Raw genomic sequence first — 17203 nt, 5'->3', positions numbered from 1 at the left:
TACCTGCCCTGAAACACGTAATCACAACACCCCACTGAGAGGGCATGACAGCCAGTCACACAGGGACAACACCTGAAGTCTTTCCCCCATGCAAATAGAGCATCCCTAACATCTCAGACTGAGCCAATGGGAAGCGTCTATTCCTGGACCCCACCGTACCCCCAACATGTTTGTAAAGTCCCTGTCCGAATGGAATAAAGTGGGTGAGTTATTTCCTTGAGAATCATCTGAGGGTGGCTGTTTTATTGAGCTGTAACACTCTGAGGAAGCATTTGTCATTGAACCTTGGCTCTGCCCAGCAGGCCGGACTGGAGCTCTCTCTCGCTGCAGCTTGCCATTGTGGCTACCAGATGCCCTTTGCTGCTGGTTGCCACCACATCCAGCCACTCGCTTAGTGGCTCTAGGTACCACTTCTGTCTGCCTGCCACCATAGATGCTACTGCTGTCATAGCAGGGGGCAGCAATGGTAGAGGCAGTGGTAGCTGGAGAGATCGGCTGCCTGCCCAACCTGGCTTCCCCTCCGAGAGCTATAATACCTTGGCTGTTCTGGGCAGAGCCCTGCAGAACGTTTCATTCCAGCCAGGTTCGAGATCCTTGGATTGCATGCTGTCTCCCTGCAATCCTAGTACTGTAGAGGTGGAGACAGAATGGTCCCTGGGACTTGTTGACCAACCAGTCTAGCTTATCTGGGGAGTTTCAGATTTAATGAGAGGTCCTGCCTCAGAAAAACAAGGTGAGAAGGTCCTGAGGTTTCTGAAGCTGACCTCCAACCTTCACGTGCACGAATACACAAACATGCACACACACACATACACACTCACGCACATGAGGTAAGGCTTGCTTAAAGGCAAGACACAAAGCCACCATCCATAGGATCGCACACAAGTGTTCCTGGTATTGAAGTGATGCTGTTTTTATAATTAAATCGGAAAGAGAGAGAGAGAGAGAGAGAGAGAGAGAGAGAGAGAGAGAGAGAGAGAGAGAGCACTGTGCTAACATGACTTTCATTCACCCGAGGCAGGATCTCGTTACATGGCGAAATACTTCTTTCTGGAAATCAATGGAAGCCCATGGGAAGAATTACTAGCTAAATAATGAGAGCAGATGAGTCGATAGACCCCAGTGAGCAGCTGAGAGGAGGCCACAACTCACTCCTGATTACAGGGCCAAAGACGCCACATAGATAACATGGTGACACTGAGCTATGGGAAAATGTACAAATTCTTAGAAAGGCAGGAACCAAGGTGCCGGCAGACTAGCTGCCTGGGCTGTGTATTTTCCATTCACAGGACTGAGTCTGGGGCACACATCTTAGCCCAGGGCTGGACCCTACCTGCTGGAGCGATGTCTCCCCAAGGCCTCTTCCCCAAACTGCTGTGCTCCCAGCAGACCACGTTTTAGCAGTTTGCAGAGCAGTATCTGTGTGCCCACCACCTCTCACATAGCGTGACCGTGTCTGGATTTCACTCTTCAGTTTGCAAAGTTAGATGAGACACCCCCGCCCCCCATCAGTGAGTGCTTGGGGGCCAAGACCCTTGAGGTCAAATGACTCTGGGCAGGGTATTTCCCTTGTGTGCCTCAGTTTCCCCATCTGTAAAATAAGACTGACAGTGTCCCCATAGGGTGTCTGTGGCATCTGTCCCTGGGAAGCATAAAAGCCTTAGTCCTCAGTTATACCAGCCCCTCCCCCTCTTTACTGAAGCACAGAGAAAAGAAGCCTGGTGTGGCAGGGCCAGTTCTGTCACCTCTTCTGCACTGTCTTCTGGCTGAAGAGAGAGAATATGAGGAACATGGGGCTCCTGGCTCTTGTCCCTGTGGGTGGAGACTGAGAAAGGGGCATTGTCACTGGCCACACAACCCAGCATGGGGCTGAGTGCTGGAGTCACTCACAAAGACAGCGCCATTCCCTCCTTGCAGCAGAGGCAAGAGTCCAAGGTCCCACAGATGGCAATGTCCTGTCAACCTGGCATTTGTGGCTGTCCACACCTTAGACCCCCACTGAGTTCATCGTCATAGGTGAAGACACAGGCTCAGGGTGGCTGTGAGAGCCTCCCAAGGTCCCACAGAGTCCACCCAAGAGGTGTCATTGCCCACTCTGTGACAAGGTAGCTACTTCTATTCTCTGTCCTCAGAGCCTTGTTGACCAGCTGCTGGAGGAGGGACATGGGAGACAGGAGGGTAGGCTGGCCTGTAGCCTCTTGACTTCAGCAGTTGCTGGAATTGTTGTTGCTCTAGCCCCTATGTGAAGCCAGAGCCTCCTCAGAGATTCCTGCAGGAGAATCTTCATTTCTTTCCCGGCATCGGCATCGGCAGAACCATGCATCTACCTCCGAAATAGCCGCTCCCTCTTCACAGGATCTGGAGGGAACCCCACACAAATGGATGCTTCTTCACCTCATTATCACTCCTCCTAGGGTCGAAGGTCACATCAATAACTCCTTCTTGCCTCTAGCCCACTGCAGAGCTAGCCAGGCTGTGTCAGCTTACTCCCAAAATCAATGATGAAGCAAGCTTCTAAATTCTCCATCGGCTTAGAGTTCATAAACCAAGGCCTTTTATACACTCCAGCTAGGCTAGCAGGGACCCTGAAGAGATGTCATTCTGGAGTCTCTAGTGCCCTAAACCCCACCCAGGGTCAGGGGCCACCTGGCTTGCTCAAAGAACAATGAGGGGAGCGGTGGCCCAAACCAGCAAGCAATTGGTGTCCCAGATGCCCTGGTCCTCACCAGTCTACCCATGGTGGACACTCCTACCTAGGAAAAGCCCAGTGGCCTAAGCAAGAAGGACTCAGGAGAATAGAAAGGCTTCCTGGCTCAGAACGTCCCCAGGAAGGTCTTTTTTGGGTCGTACTTGCCAAGTCCCAGGGACATTCAGTGCTCAGGCTGCTCTTCCCCAAGTTCACGGATTCACAGTCAGGCGGACGTGGAACACAGCTCCCTCCTGGTAGCTCTGTGGCAGTGAGAGAGTCAGCTGTGGCTGTGCAGCAGCCGTGTACACCTACCTGGAGGCCACCAAGGGCCCAAGCTCAGGCCAGAGTTCCTGTGTTAACGTTCTTACCACTGACGAAAAGCCAGCGTGCAGGACAGGAGCCAGCCCTGGGACCCCATGTCCTGGGATACTCTCCAGCCCTGTGCCTGACAGGTAGGGGACATCGGACGCTTCCATTCTTCACAGCAGAAACTGGCAGCCAGCAATCTGTCCCCAGCCATGGGCGTGTTTCCTCAGGGAGTGAGGGAGTCAGGAAGCAGAAGCCAGAAATTAACCGGGAACTGAGCAGATAGGATGAGCTAAGATCTGCAATGGTGCTTGCTGTGCTGCGGTGCCTTCCCTGGGTGAGCAGACCTAGGGGGTCACACGCACTGCTGAGGGCACTTGAGAGTCCACGAATCCAAGATCCAGAGTGAGGGAGAGGGTTACTTGCGAGCATCATTCCTTAGTGAGTCCGTAGGTAATCTGAGGCTGTGTGTGTGTGTGTGTGTGTGTGTGTGTGTGTGTGTGTTTGTGTGTGTGTGTGTCTGTCTGTCTGGTGCGTTTGTATGTGTGTGTCTGTCTGGTGTGTGTTTCTGTGTGTGTGTCTGTCTGTCTGGTGTGTTTGTGTGTGTGTCTGTCTGTCTGGTGTGTTTGTGTGTGTGTGTCTGTCTGTCTGGTGTGTTTGTGTGTGTCTGTCTGTCTGGTGTGTTTGTGTGTGTCTGTCTGTCTGTCTGGTGTGTTTGTGTGTGTGTGTCTGTCTGGTGTGTTTGTGTATGTGTTTGTGTTTGTGTGTGTGTGTGTCTATCTGTCTGGTGTGGGTGTGTATGTTTGTGTGTGTGTGTACCTGTCTATCTGTCTGGTGTGTGTGTCTGTCTGTGTGTGTCTGTCTGGTGTGTTTGTGTGTGTGTGTGTCTGTCTGTCTGGTGTGTTTGTGTGTGTGTGTGTGTGTGTCTGTCTGTCTGGTGCGTTTGTGTGTGTGTGTGTGTGTGTGTCTGTCTGGTGTGTGTTTCTGTCTGGTGTGTTTGTGTGTGTGTGTCTGTCTGGTGTGTTTGTGTGTGTGTCTGTCTATCTGGTGTGTTTGTGTGTGTCTGTCTGTCTGTCTGGTGTGTTTGTGTGTGTGTCTGTCTGGTGTGTTTGTGTGTGTGTCTGTCTGTCTGGTGTGTTTGTGTGTGTGTCTGTCTGGTGTGTTTGTGTGTGTGTCTGTCTGTCTGGTGTGTTTGTGTGTGTGATATGTGTGTGTCTGTCTGGTGTGTTTGTGTGTGTGATATGTGTGTGTCTGTCTGGTGTGTTTGTGTGTGTGTGTCTGTCTGGTGTGTTTGTGTTTGTGTGTGTATGTGTTTGTGTTTGTGTGTTTGTGTGTGTGTGTCTATCTGTCTGGTGTGGGGTGTGTGTTTGTGTGTGTGTGTGTGTCTATCTGTCTGGTGTGGGTGTGTGTGTTTGTGTGTGTGTGTACCTGTCTATCTGTCTGGTGTGTGTGTCTGTCTGTGTCTGTCTGTCTGGTGTGTTTGTGTGTGTGTGTCTGTCTGGTGTGTTTGTGTATGTGTGTGTGATTGTGTATGTGTGTGTGTGTTCTGTCTGTCTGGTGTGTTTGTGTGTGTGATGTGTACATGCGAGTTTGTGTGTATACATGTGAGTATATGTGTGTGATGTGTGCATGTGAGTGTATACATCTTTGTGTGTTGGGGCGTGTGTGTGTGTGTGAGAGAGAGAGAGAGGGGGGAGGGGAGGGGAAGGAAGGGGAGGTGAGAGAGGGAGGGAGGGAGGGAGAGAGAGAGAGAGAGAGAGAGAGAGAGAGAGAGAGGCACCCAGCAATGCACAGCAAGAATGAGCTCTCTGAAGAAGCAGATCTTGTCTCTCAGAGCACACACCTAAGCAAAGATCAGAGGCTGAGGCCCAGAGAGGATATGGAGTTTACCCAGTGAGGAGCTCAGAAGAGGAAGGAGAAGTCGGAACCCGGTCTGAACACTATTTCTTCGGTTGTACAGGATCTTGTGTAGCAGAGGCTGCCCTTAAACTGGTCATATGGGGAAAATGATCTTGAACTTCTGATTCTCCTGCCTCCAAAATGCCAGGATTAAGGGTGTGCTCCTCTTTGCCTATTCCGGGCTTAGAGAAAACAGAGTCTGCCCGGGGATGAGTGCAGAATTGACATCATTCCTGGGCACTCAAGGTGCCACTGTCATCTAACTGTCCCAGCTCAATGGCAGCAGAGCTTAGGTGCCACTTACACTGAGCACAGAGTTATAAACCTGCTTTGGTGTTCTTTCCAAATAAAAATAATGCTCCACACGGGGTGGGGAGTTTTCATGCCCTTATTCTATAACCTATAACCCACCAGACATTTCTTTCCCCGGTCGCTCTCCACCGTATTTTCTGAGACAAGGTCTTACACTGAACCTTGAACCCACTGATGCCGCTAGGCTGGCTCCCAATAAGGCCCCAGGATCCGCTGCCCACAGACCCACACTACTGCAAGCTTTTAGTGTGGATACTGGGCATCCAAACTCAGGGTGCAAGGCAAGCACTGTGCTGGCAGCTAACTGTGCAGCTCCCACCTTTCCCCTGACCCCTCACACCTAGGAGGGAAGAAATCCCCCAACTGTAGCCTGCTGTCCCACAGAAACAGGAAATGAGATTCTTCCCTGAGGCTCATCTTCCCACCCTCCCCCATTGCCTCCTCCAAAGCACCACTCCATAGAGTGTGGTGGGGTCTCGGAGGGGGCGGCTAGGAACTTAGGACACAGCTATCTGAGGACCCCCTGTTGAGACAGCCTGTTCTCCTAGCACTCTGGAAGCTGGTGAGGAAGGACTGACGTTTATAGACAGCCTGAGCTACTTAGCAGAGCCCAAGCTGGCTGAGACTACACAGTAAGACTGTTTCAAAAACAAAAGCAGAGGATTCTTTGAAGAAGAAGCCTAGAGACAGAAGAACTGAGGAATCCAGGCCCCAGAACCTACAGCTGCATTTGACCCCCCTGAGTGCACTAAACATTAAATCCAGCCTGATTAAAATAAATCTTCACACCGAAAGCTTTTTTTTTTCAACTCAGTCCCTATTACTAGCTACCGCATGTCTGGCTTTCAACAAAAATCACAGGAGAGGACAAGAGGGAAGGAAAAATGTGGATAAGAAGAAACAAAGGGAGCCTAAGAACTAAGCACGAGGCTCAGAAACCGTGTAGATTTGAAGAACTGTCGGCCGAGGGTTTTAAACAATTTGGATGGCTGTGTGGGGGCTCCAGGGAAAAATGGGGAGAGAGAAAATGGCTGTTAATTCAGGAGATGGACAGTTAGAGGAACCGAAGGGAAGGCTAGCACTGAGAAGGTGTTGTAAAAGGGACGGATGCTGTGCACAGATCCAATAGGCTGCATGGCCATAGAACAGAGTGCATAGACACAAAGATGGCTCCCGATGACGCTCTCCCACCGGAATGTAGAAGGAGGTGGGGTGTGTGGTAAAGCAGACCACAGTCTGTAAGCCTCCTAAGGGTGTTTCAGAATACTTAATGCGCTTCCTTGAAACTAGCAGAGCCAAAGGAGAAGACAGGAAAGAGGAGAAGTGGTGACTAGCCAGGAATTGCCCAGGGTTCTCAGCAGAGAACCAAAGCACTCCCACAGATAGAAGATGGCCTGCGTGAGAAGCAGTGCTAAGTGATTGGACACCCGCATCTTTAAAATGAATCTGGGCACATCTCCCATCAACAGCAAAAAAAAAGAAAAAGAAAAAAGAAAAAAATCTAAACAGAAAACACAACAGTTTCAGCAGAAAACACAGGCGGCTTTGCTTTTGGTAGTGGGCAAGGATTTGTATATTCGTGCTTATGTGCTTTTATGTGTATGTATGTGCATACATGTGTGCGCATATGTGTGTGTGTGTGTGTGTGTGTGTGTGTGTGTGTGTGTGTGAGTGTAGGCATGCATGTGGGGGTCAGAGGTTGACACCGCGAGTTCTTAGTTTTTGAGACAGGGTCTCTCATTGGACCAAGCTCATTAATTCAGCAAGACTGGCTGGCCAGCCAGCAAGTCCCGTGTCCTCCCTACCCCAGCACTGGGGTTAGAGATGTGTCCTACTGCACCAGAGTTTCCTGCGGTTTCAAAGATGTAAACACAAGTCCCGAAGCATTCACAACAAGCACTTTACCAAGTGAGCTGTGTCCTCAGCTCCTGCTAGTGGGTTTTATATTCAAGATTAAAAGCCTGATTCGTGAAAGGAAAATCAATTGATGTTGGACTTCGCTAAAATTACATTTTTCCCCCTTCTCTCTGAAAAGAGGTTAAGAGGATCAGCAGATAAGCCAATAGGCTGGGGAGAAAATATTCACCAACCACACCACACCTGACTCAGGACTATTACTGTTACCTAAATTAACTGTTGCAGTTCTGAGGGGAAATGGATCCTGGCAGTCAGGAGGGAGCAGGGGAAGATCACTCCATTACACCTCACAACGAACCTCACACAGGTGTTTGTTGGGAGCGACACAGAGGGTGGCTGCCTCTGCTAAGGCAAGAAGTAGCAGGGAACTGAGTGGGAAACAGACTTCAGATATGGTTTCTTGGGGGTGGAGTTTTCTGGGTGGAGATTTGTGAGATTTCAAGGCAAGCCTAGGGCTCAGGGATTAGTAGGGTTTGGAGCTCCAGGACTGGTAGGGTTTGGTGAGTTTTCAAATCCAGAAGTGGGCTCAGACCTTTACCTTACACCTTACACAATTGACAGTAAGAAAATTTTCCAGCAAAAACATGAGCAAAAGATCTGAACACTCCTCACCAGAGAAGATGAATGGAGAGTGAATACGCTTGCAGACAGGTGTCCTGCCTCATTCCATGGGTGGGTTGAAAACAGAAGCAAGGAGACACCATTAGAGTCTGTCTTGTATGTGCTTGTAGTGCCAGGGCAGTGGCACTAGTAGGAGGTGTGGCCTTGTTGGAATAGGTAGTGTCATGGTGGGCATCAGCTTAAGACCCTCATCCTAGCTGCCTGGAAGTCAGTATTCTGCTAGCAGCCTTCAGATGAAGATGTAGAACTCTCAGCTTCTCCTGTACTATGCCTGCCTGGATGCTGCCATGTTCCTGCCTTGATGATAATGGACTGAACCTCTCAACCTGAAAGCCAGCCCCAACTAAGTGTTGTATTTTGCTTTGGTCATGATGTCTATTCACAGCGGTAAAACCCTAACTAAGATAGAGTCTGATGACAAATGAGTTAAAGAAGCTGGAGGGCAGAACTGCCTTAGGGGTTAGACGATCTGGCGCCCTCACAGGGGATGTGTATCTGGTTCCCAGCACCTTTGCTGAGTAGCTCCCAACCCTACTTAACCACAGTTCCAATAGATCCTGGTGCCCTCTTCTGGCCACTGAGGGCATTGCACCCACAGACCCAAAACCCACCCCCCACAAATACATATTTTTAACATTAAAAGGGTGGGATTCTTATCTGTTTTCTTTGTTTTAAAGAGGAAGCTGATAGCACTCCTGGCTGTGGGATAAAGAGCATAAGAACTCTTCCTCACACCAGTGGGCTTGTGAAGTAGGCACACACACTTTCAGGCCTAAGTTAGCATGTAGGCCAGTAAACACATCTCTAAGTAATCACTCAACTGACCTTAAACCTTTGTCTACATGAAAGTCTACATTTCAGTATTTATAGCCACTTTACTTGCAATTCCCCAAAGCCAGAAACGGCTATTCTGTCCCTATGTCAGGGGAAAGAGTGAGTAAACTGCGGCACATACCTACCGCGGAATATTATGCAGCGACGAACATAAATGCTCTAGCAAGATGCGAGAGAATGGATAAATCTCCTGCATGTATTGCTAAGCAAAAGAAGCCAACCTGGAAAGACTGTGTAAGGCGCAGCAAATATGACATTTTTGGAAAGAGAAGCTGTTGAAACAGCTGAGAAGCCATCATTGCCTGCTCAAAGGAGGAGGGGATGAGGAACAGGAGTCTTAGGTTTGAAAATCTCCCGAAAGATTCATGTCTTCAAATTTTTTATTCATCAGTAAAGAAACACGAAATGATGTCATGTTCAGAGAAAAAAAAAGTGGTTTGAACTGGAGATCATTATGTTAAGTGAAAGAAGCCAGACTGGGACACATAATGTTTATCTCAAACATGGATCCTAAATTTAAGGGAATAAATGTATGCAGTCCAACAATACGGTGGCAGATGCCTATTTCCTCACACTCAAGAAGCAGAGGCAGGAGGATTTTCACAAATTTAATTCTGGCCTGGTCTACATATTAAGCTACAAGCCAGCTAGGACTACATAGCAAGACCCTGTCTCATAGGAACTAAATAACGTATGTGTAGGCATGTGCCTGTGCACACACATACGTGTACAGGCATGAGATTAGAAAGAGGATTCTTAGAGGGGAGGGAGAGATCTTGAAGGGAGGAGAGATCTTAGGGGGAGGGAGAAAGATTTTTAGAAGGAAAAAGAAATCTTAGAGAGGAGGAAGACATCTTAGGGGGAGGGAGAGATCTTAGAGGGGAGGGAGAGATCTTAAAGGGAAGGAGGAGAGAGAGAGTGATGGAATGTATTTGACACAAAAGAACAACAGAAGACTTTTGTAAGGTGGGGACTGCACTGACAATTCTGGAATTTTGGTGTCTTAAAAAAAAAAAACAACAAAAAACACTGAACTACCACAAGACTAGGTTTTTGTTTTAATCCCAGGTATAGGACCTGCTTCTGATTGTCCACCACAGATGATGTGATTTTTCTTGTGCTTTGATTGGAGGGGAGGGGTTTGCCAGCTTCAGATCACTTCTGTGATTGTGTGACTTTTGGAATTCTGGAGACGTTTTTCAGAGAATATATAAATGCTAGGACCCCACAAGAGGTGGCAGTGTGTTGTTGGAGTATCGTTGGCCTATCAGTTGATGTTGTTTGTGGTATGTTAAATACTTTTGTGGAAAGAAACAACAAGATGAAATTAGATATCCTGATAGCACAGATCAGACTTGCCCCAAGGAACTCGACACTCCAACCAACGGAAATAGTCTAATAATAACGCCACCCCTTTTCTGGCCCCTGACTTCACTCAGAGACCTTTCCTTTCCTCTCTATTCTGTCCTTGCTTTATCTAGTGTTACAGGGTTGAAAAGGTGGAAGGTAAGGAGTGGGGAACCAAGCAGAAGGGGGAGAGGCACAGAGGAAGCCCTGGGGGGGGGGGGGGAAATGAGCGAGAGCAGACTATAATGACACATGCCTATGAAAAAGCCATCACAAAACCCATTACTTTGTAGGTTAACCTAAAAAAAAATAATGTTTAAAATTCCTGCACCAGTGGCTATAGGACAGCACCCACGGGTCTTAACAGGACAAAGAGCAAACGTTAGTGTGCCAACTAAAAAAAAATCATTCAGCTGAGGAGAGAGTCGTGAGGAAGAAGAGCCTTTAATGTATTGATCTGTGTTGCAGATGAATGAAACGAGGGAAGGGTTTGAAGGGTCAGGGCAGGAGACAAAACAACCACTTTTGCTTTGCTCCAAAAGCATAGCTGCTTCCCACAACGGAGATGGGGGTGGAGGTCCCCGGGTGAGCAGTGCTTTGGTGTCTGGTGTCTTTATGCATGCACTGGACTTGAGCAATTAGGTAATGCCTGCAGGTTATGGGAGTGTGTTCAGTTCGATTTCTCCATTCTTACATAACCCAGGATCTCCAGTCTAGGGAATGGTATCGCCCATAGTGGGCTGTTCTTCCCACCTCAATGTTGGCAGGGTAATTCTACACAGACAAAACACCTACAGGCCAATCTGATCTAGATAATCCCTCCCTGAGACTCTCCTCATAGGTGATTCTAGATTGGGTAAAGTTAACAAGTAACCCTCTCATTCCAGACATGAAGCTATTGTAGTGTTCTTGTGTACAGTCACTGTTACCAGAGCATGCTGCTAAGTGGAGTTGTCAGCTTGGGTGTCTGGATCTCTCTTCTGAGACTGATTCCTGACTTTGGCTCTGGTACTGAGAGTTTTTAGGGAGGGCTAGAGGGAAACCCCTGGCCTAATTTTCCTTTAGAAAAACTTAAGTGAATTTATCACCAGTTCATTCATCCATTTGGCTGAGCACAACCTACCAGTGGACGTCAATTCCTCTGGGCTCTGCCTTCAGTCAAATCCCCTCTGAGCTCCCAAGGACACTATAAGCACAGATGCAGTGGCTGCCTAATCACTGAAATGGTAAGTTTTGTAAAAGAGAATTTATTCACAGAGTGGCCACGCATGGAGAAAAAGACTCAAGGCTTGGCTCAGCCTCCCCAAGCACAGGGCTCAGGGCCACTTACGGGGATAGAGAAGCCTGTGGTTTAAGTCGTGGGGAAAGACACTGGAAGTGAGGCCAGCTTGTCCTGTCTTCATGTTCTTTCTGTTTCATGTGTTCAGACAACGGAGTCGTCGGCCGGAGCCAAGGGTGGAGGGCTTTACCTCCGGATGTGAAAGGTCACCTGCACAAATGAAAAGTCTGAACAAAAGTAGCCTTCAATCTCCGAAAGTAACCTAGGCAACCGTCGTCCTCATGACCCGCACTTCGGAAGTGTCACCCAGCAAAGCTAGCGAGAGACTAATAATAACTTGTTTGGCCCTGAGAGTGACAGAAAGAGCGATTTTCAAAACCAGCTGTCAGCAAGTGACACTGGGGGCCTCACTGGGGTCTGGGTTAGTTTCAGAACCACCGGCAGCTTCACAAGCCTCCTGCCCGTCGGCAGCCTCCACAGCCAAACACAGAAGCCACGGCAGCAATTAGCCTGCCGCTGCTCGACGCTTCCAAACACGTGGGCTTGGCCATTTGTCTATACATGTTTCCCAGCTCAGAGCTCACCGAGGCTGGGGGACCATAACTGATAAGGGGCTAGGTGAGTATATAGTGGCTCACCTCCTTTTGCTTCCCCTCTGAGATCCTGGCTGAGGACGGGGACCCTAAAAGCAAAGGTCAGAGCTTAAGATAGAACCATACTGTCTGTGTTGCTCCCCGATTTACTGCTGGGACTTTCAACCGTGTTATATAATTTTTTATATTAATTGAATAATTCATTTTACACTAATTAACTGATAATGCAATTGTAGCGCTGTGATTAAATACAGGGCTTTGGCATGCTAAGCCAATACACTAGCCCTTGAGCTGCATCCCCAGCCCTTAGCATTTATTTATTTATTTAGAATTTTCCAAACTTTGGTGACTCTCAGTCGTGGCGGGTGGGGAGGTGGGGGGTGGAGACTTATGTGAGCTCTTTTCTGAGGTACAGTGGAGTGTCTACTGGAACCACAGAGTTCCCTGAGAGAGAAGGGGGTCTGTCTCTCTGGCTGACTTTTAGTCCCTCACCCACAGTCCCCAAAAGTCCTTGCCTGTTCACCCTGCCCTGTTACTGAGACCCACTCCCCTCGAGAAGTCCCAGAAATATTGCTCACACATCAATGGAATTCTCTGGCCTTCCCAACATCTATGGAAAACTCTCGCCCCCTCTTCCCAGCATTCCCTGGGAGCACAAGGCTCTCCCAGCCTCCTCTCCACACCTGCCGAAGTGGACAGCTGTGGCCAACCTCTGACCTTCGCCATTTACTCCAGAGATGGTCTTCTTCAGTATCATTCAGGGAAACTGAGGCATGGATAGGATAGATTAAAAATAAAATGTAACAAAACCAAAGTTATTGCCTGGAAAAGAAATAGAAATGGAGAAGGGGGGGGCATAAAAAGAGAGCCAGAGAACAAAACAAGACACATGCCATAGAAAAGGGAGGTTGCCCCAAAACTTGAGATGCTCGAAAGGAAAACTAGATGCAGAATGCAGTGCCAATAAGCTCTGGATTTTGGACTCACGGAGCACATTCCTGGATAAAAACGTAAAGATCAAAACCAACCCCAAATTCTCAAAAACCAATCAATCAGTACAGTTTCTCGCAAACTCCGTGTGTGTGTGTGTGTGTGTGTGTGTGTGTGTGTGTGTGTGTGTGTGTGTCAGTGAGGGCTTCCATTGCTGCGAAGAGACACCATGACGCATGGTGACACATGACACATGACAAGGCAACTCTTACAAGGACAACAGTTAATTGGGGCTGGCTTACAGGTTCAGAGCTCCAGTCCATTATCATCAAGGCGGAAGCATGGCAGCATCCAGGCAGGCATGACCCTGAGAGTTCTGCATCTTGATCAGAAGGCAGTTGGGAGAAAACTGTCTCATGGGCAGCTAGGAGGAGGGTTTCTTCTTTTTTTCTTTTTTTTTCTTTTCCCGGAGCTGGGGACCAAACCCAGGGCCTTGCGGTTGCTAGGCAAGCGCTCTACCACTGAGCTAAATCCCCAACCCCAGGAGGGTCTCTTCTGCACAGGGCAAAGCCTGAACATAGGACCTTAAAGCCCACCTACAGTGACACACTTCCTCCAACAAGGCCACACCTATTCCAACAAGGCCACACCCCTAATAGTATCACTCCCTGTGGGCAAGCATTCAAACACAGGAGTCTATGGGGGCCAAATCTCTTCAAACCACTAAGTTTGCTAAGTCTGAGGAGCCAATGACCATCACCGGAAGCCATTTTTAAAAGCCAGAGGTGGTGGCTGGCATCGGGAGACTGGCCCAGCTAGATCACACCGCATAGGGATAGAAACAAGAAAATCCACAGCTCAACCAGGTACTTCCTAAAGATGTTTTCTGACTGCCAGATCTGTAGGGCAGCTGGCGTGCGCATGTGTATGGTTGTGAGCCATGATGTAGGTTCTGGGAAGCAAACCAGGTCCTCTCCTGGAGCAGTGAGTGCTCTTACCCAGCAGGCCATTGCTCCAGATCTATGAATAAACATTGTAAAAATAAACACAAAGGCCTGGGGACCAAGCTCAAGGGCTACAGTATTGGCTTAGCATACACAAGGCCCTGCACTCAATATGAGGACTATGATTACTTTTCAATTAATTAATGTAAAAAAATTATAATGGCACTGAACATCCCAGCAATGAATGAAACAGGTAATTGATCACAGTGGCTTCCTTCTGCCGGGAGTGTGGTACATGGTTAGCAGAAATGTCTTTGGGAAAGTAATTTGTCACATTAGGGAGTCTTTGAAAAACAGATGCTCATCTGAACGGGTGCAGGAAAGGCGCTCAACCAAACTGTCATCCACTCAGGCCCAAAACCCAGCAAGCTAGGAAATGAGAGAAATGGAGGGTGTTTTGAGGGGACAAGCAAACAGAAAAGCTTCCCCCCTGATCCCAGGAAGGAGGCCAGGGTGGTGGTCACCACCAGGAGGTCCTCTCTAGAGCAGAAAGAAATGAAGGGTGGGTGGCTAGGGGAGGAAGAGACAGAGCTCATCTCCTTGGAATGCCCAAGAGTTCACAGAAAATCAAAGCTCTTTGAAAATGCTCGCCCGGCCTGTGAGCGGTGTATGGAAATAAAGATGCGTCACAGAAGGAAAATTATAACAATTCCAAAACAAAGAATATATCTAACTAGAGCCGTTAAGTTCCCTAAAGAGAAAAATGGCTGTTGATGTGTATGGGTGTGGTAAAGGCTGCACTGCTCTGTGTGTGGGCGCTCTCCCCTTTCCTCTCTGCTGAGGATTTCCTTTCTAAAGGAGAAACACTAGGGGGTGACAAGCTGGCTCACAGGGTAAGGGCGCTTGCAGCTAAGCCTGGGTTCAATCCCAGGATCCCACAGAGTGGAAGAAGAGAACCAACACTTGCAAGTTATTCTCTCATGTCGTAAAGTGTGCTAAGGCTTGCAAGCTCACACACGTGCATGCACACACACAAATGTAATATTTTTAAAAGAAATAAAAGAGATATTGTGCCTGCTGACTGAACGGTTGGTATTTGCATAATGCACTTTCCAGACCCTGTCACACTGTGACCCCCTCACTGCCGCCATCCCACCACTCATAGCTTGGAGAAGCAGCTTGTAGGATGCAGGCCTGGGGTTGGGTCTATCTTGGTTTCCAAAACCCTTGCTTTGCACTTGCTAGTCTTGGGGCTTTGTCACAGCAGCTAAGGGGAGAGTCACTGAGCCTTGTGCCAGGAGCCAAGGCACAGTGACATGCCCAGTAGCTACAAAGTGTGTCTTCACAGATCCTCTACTGCGGGAACCTCCAGATCACCCAGCTCACATCACTGGAGGGCACAGGCACCGCCCATCTGGAGTTCTAGTGTTAACCAGGGTCCAGGACTGCAGTAACTATCCTAGGCCAGCAACCGTGGCTATGGGAGAGGAGCAGCCACAGAGAAGACGTGGGGAGCTCTGAGGACAGGACTGCCAGGTCCATGGTCTCTGAACCCCACTCTGTGTTCTGCCTTTCTGTCTCCTCTGCCTTGTGCAGAGCAGCTCGATTTCTCCCCCTACACTTGGGGCCTGCCAGTTGGGAACTAAAAGATGGCAGCATTAGCTATTTCCTACCCAGAGATGCTAGGGAGCCTTCCCTAGCAGCTACAGGAGAAGAGCCCAGGGAGGGACCCAGAGGCTGGAATTGCCATCCTGCCCAAGTGGCTTCAGAGCCAGGAGGCCTTAACCTCTTTCAGGAAACCATGTTTGACTGTATTCCCCCGGCTCTGTTTTTAAATAGTTAAATGGTACCATATTGTATTTCTCCGTGTTTTTTGCTTTTTAATCATTCAATAATAATAATAATAATAATAATAATAATAATAATAATAATAATAATATCTTTTCTGCATTAGGAAATATTGGTGGATATCATTCATTTTTAAATTCTTTTCACGTTTATTTATAAGTGTGCAAAAGTGTGAATGTTGGGGCTAGAAGACGCCTTGCAGGAGTTGGTTCTCTCCTTCGGCTGTGTGGTTTCTGGGGATTGAGTGTAGGTTGTCAGGTGGCAAACACCCTTACCCATAGAGCGCTCATGCTGGCCTGGACCTTGTCCCTTGTTATGAAGCTACAGGCTGCACTAAAGGTTCAAAGGCTGAGGTCCTTTCCCTCTCTCTCCTTTCATTCTCCCTTTCTCCTTTCCCCTCTACCTTTTTCTCCCTTTTCCTCTCCAACCACCGCCCCAGTCCCCCCCCCCCCCGCCCCTCCACCCCGCCTCTACCGCCGCACCTGCGCACACCCCTTCCCAAGTTCCCCACTGATGGCTCTTCAGGCTGTCTCCATTCCGGTCTTTGTCCAGTCATCCTTTCTAGGCAAAAGAATCCTTTTACGTGTCTGGTAGGATGCCATGGGATGCCAGCGGTGGCGAGAGTGTTCCCTCTGGGATACGCGCTGCAGTAAGTGGTCAGGCCTTGTCTGAGATTGCCAGAAGCTGCAGGGTGCAGGTCCCACCCAGGTGAGGTCCCAGGCAAGGCTGCAGAGGACATAAGGGGAATGGGAAGAGGTCTGTCCTGCAGGAAACAGTTCACCTGCTGAAGCACATGCGCACCCACGGACAAGCGAGAAAGGTCCTCAGGGCTGCAGAGCACACCGTAGACAGTGGCCACCACAGAAGTGGGTAAATCCTAGAACAAGCAGTCCACACAGCAGTGCGTTTTCTCTGCGTGACCTGCTTGACTCTAACAATGAGAAAGCCCTGGATCGCACGGGAGTAACAGAAATAGTGGTGAATGAACAGAAAGGAAATGGCAGAAGCCATTGCTAGTTAAAACTCAAGCTCCTCCCACCCGAATACTCAGCGCTGATGGAGGTAGAGGTAGAGGGTAGAGGAAACAAAGAGTGGGGTATGTTTGCCAGGGGACCACTCCCAAATGCCCCACAAGTATCTGACACATTAGCATGCACCAAGCAGTCCTAATGCACGTAAAGAAACCAAAGCGCTGCGTGCGTGAAAGAATACTAAGCCTCAGTGGAAAGGGTGGGTTCTGGCCTCACCCGAACCCGAGCAGAAATCTCTCTGACATTATCACAGGATCTTAGGAGTGTCACGGCACAGCACCACCCTCAGTTTCTCCAACTCGTAAACAGTGTCTGCCTCATCGGCTGACACGGAGGCTGAACTGAGTGAATGTACCCAAAACAGCATGGGGGGGGGGAATGAAGGGGCAGGGCACAGGGAGGCAAAATGGCTGCTTCCGCTTCCGCCTCTGCTGCTGTGTTTAATTTGGAAAAGGGGTTGAGGACCCAAGGAAGGAAATAGGCACTTCGATTTTGTTTGCTTTGAGTCCAGGTCTTGCTGTTTGGCCCTGGCTCATCTGGTGCTCGCTAAGTTGCCTAGGCTAGCCTGGTTCTCACTAAGTAGCCCAGGTTGGCATCAAACTCACAGCAACCCCCGCCCCCACCCAAGGCCGCATCTCAACCTCTGGAGTACT

General features: G+C 48.9%; 1 long non-coding RNA gene across 2 annotated transcripts in view; it reads right to left on the bottom strand.

Moving 5' to 3' along the window:
- Positions 1–228: 228 nt before the first annotated feature.
- LOC120102989 (uncharacterized) overlaps positions 229–17203 on the bottom strand; it is a 40012-nt gene continuing 23037 nt past the window's right edge. The window contains exons 3-4 of one of the 2 annotated variants that reach the window (XR_005505017.2): positions 2851–2949; positions 229–2410 (exon numbers count right to left, since the gene is read on the bottom strand). This is a non-coding gene — a long non-coding RNA (uncharacterized LOC120102989). Of the gene's footprint in view, positions 2411–2850; positions 2950–15666; positions 15753–16001; positions 16246–17203 lie in introns of those variants that run through there. The other variant, XR_005505016.2, reaches the window with a different exon arrangement.

Source organism: Rattus norvegicus, chromosome 5, assembly GCF_036323735.1.
Source record: "Rattus norvegicus strain BN/NHsdMcwi chromosome 5, GRCr8, whole genome shotgun sequence".
NCBI lineage: Eukaryota > Metazoa > Chordata > Mammalia > Rodentia > Muridae > Rattus > Rattus norvegicus.
The sequence above is the reverse complement of the archived record's forward strand: the minus strand, read 5'-3'. Positions and strand labels throughout refer to the sequence as shown.